The 1,796-nt window shown below is 34.7% G+C and overlaps 1 non-coding gene across 1 annotated transcript; it reads right to left on the bottom strand.

The window, feature by feature from the left end:
• Window positions 1-1,276: 1,276 nt before the first annotated feature.
• On the bottom strand, window positions 1,277-1,382 carry LOC128281660 (small nucleolar RNA R71). The gene has a single exon (XR_008271914.1). It is a non-coding gene; the product is annotated as a small nucleolar RNA R71 (small nucleolar RNA).
• Window positions 1,383-1,796: the final 414 nt, after the last annotated feature.

Raw genomic sequence — 1,796 nt, 5'->3', positions numbered from 1 at the left:
CTTTAACTAATAAAATGTACTAATTGGCTGGACCAAAAATTCTAGAAAAAAATTAGTAAATATATATATGAGTCTAGTTTTAGGGAAAATTTACAGAATTGGATTTCGAGTTTCATAACTCGAGATATGAATTTTTAAGCGACTATGACGCAGATTGTTAGCTTGACTGAAAATTTTAAAAATAAATTGTTTGAGCTGTTTAAGTAATGAATTAAGTCTGTTAACACCTCGTGTTCGACTCCGGCGACAGTCTCGGGTACGGGGCATTACAAATCGAGTTTTCCAAAAGTCATTCCCCAATTCTATTTTCTGTGACTTCTTAGTTTAGTTAATTAGTTAGTTAAAACAAACCCCATTATTCTTAAGCTAGATAATAAAAAGACAGTCATTACTAGTACTTTTAGTTTCTTTGGGTTTGACAGTCCGGTCTTGCTAAAACTATACTATTGTTCGATAGGTACACTTGCCTTCATCGTGATAATAGTTAGTTTCAAGAACGATTCATTATAAATTTATAAAACTTATCATACGAAAATTACGATATATTTTTTGGCGCCGTTGCCAGGGAACTAAGATATTAGGAACACTACATTTTTATTACTTTAGCCATTTATTTTTCTTGCAAGTTAATTTTATTTTATCATTATTATTTATTAATTTACCTTTTATTTCTCTTGGCAGGTTTTTATAGTTTATGACTAGAAGAAACCCATTAGGACCATTACTTTTTGACGAAGAAATAGATCGCACAGTTCGCAGAAACCAAAGAGAAATAAGGTAAAGCTTAAGATACACAGAAAATGAGCAAGAGGACAATATTCAAACCCCTACCGAGGAGATGGTTGAAAACCAAGACAATCAGCTACCTCCTATGATACCCGCTGAACTAGCAAATCAGAATCCTGATCTGCGTACTATGTATGATTATGCTAAACCCACTTTAACAGGAACTTAGTCAAGTATAGTTAGGCCTGCTATTGCGGTGAATAATTTGAACTAAAACCTAACACTATTCAAATGATACAACAATTTTTTCAGTTTGATGGTTTGCAGGATGAGGATCCAAACACTCAGTTGGCAAATTTCCTGGAATCCTGTGATACATTTAAAATTAATGGCGTTTCTGATGATGCCATTCGTCTTTGGTTATTCCCTTTTTCATTAAGGAAAAAAGCTAAATAGTGGTTGAACTCATTACCACGAGGGTCAACTACTACTTGGGAGCAAATAACCAAAAATTTTTTATTAAAATATTTTTCGCTTGCTAAAACAGCCAAATAACGTAATCATATCTCTTCATTTGTGCAGATGGACTTAGAAACTCTTTACGGTGCATGGGAGAGATACAAGGACCTACTGCGAAGGTGTCCTCACCATGGATTACCTCTATGGTTGCAAGTTCAAACATTTTACAATGGTGTGAACCCCTCGACAAGACAGATGATTGATATAGCAGCCGGGGGAACCATCAATAACAAAACACCTGAAGAGGCTTACGAATTTATTGAAGAGATGTCACTGAATAACTATCAGTGGCAAGTTATGAAGACTAAGCAAACTAAAATAGCAGGCGTTTATAACGTCGATTCGGTTACCATGCTCTCTAATAAGGTAGAACTCTTGAATAAGAAAATTGATGGTTTTCTTAGTTCTTTATAGGTTCACCCAGTAATACAGTGCGAAGCAAGTGGAGGCTGATCAAGCAATTCAGAATATCAATCCTATGGCCACAGCATGGAGAAAAAACAATTAAATTACATGGTTAATAGTCCTCGATCCCAAAATAATCCTTATAG

The sequence above is a fragment of the Gossypium arboreum genome, chromosome 1, assembly GCF_025698485.1.
Source record: "Gossypium arboreum isolate Shixiya-1 chromosome 1, ASM2569848v2, whole genome shotgun sequence".
NCBI classification, from domain to species: domain Eukaryota; kingdom Viridiplantae; phylum Streptophyta; class Magnoliopsida; order Malvales; family Malvaceae; genus Gossypium; species Gossypium arboreum.
This window is presented reverse-complemented; position numbering and strand designations above follow the sequence as displayed.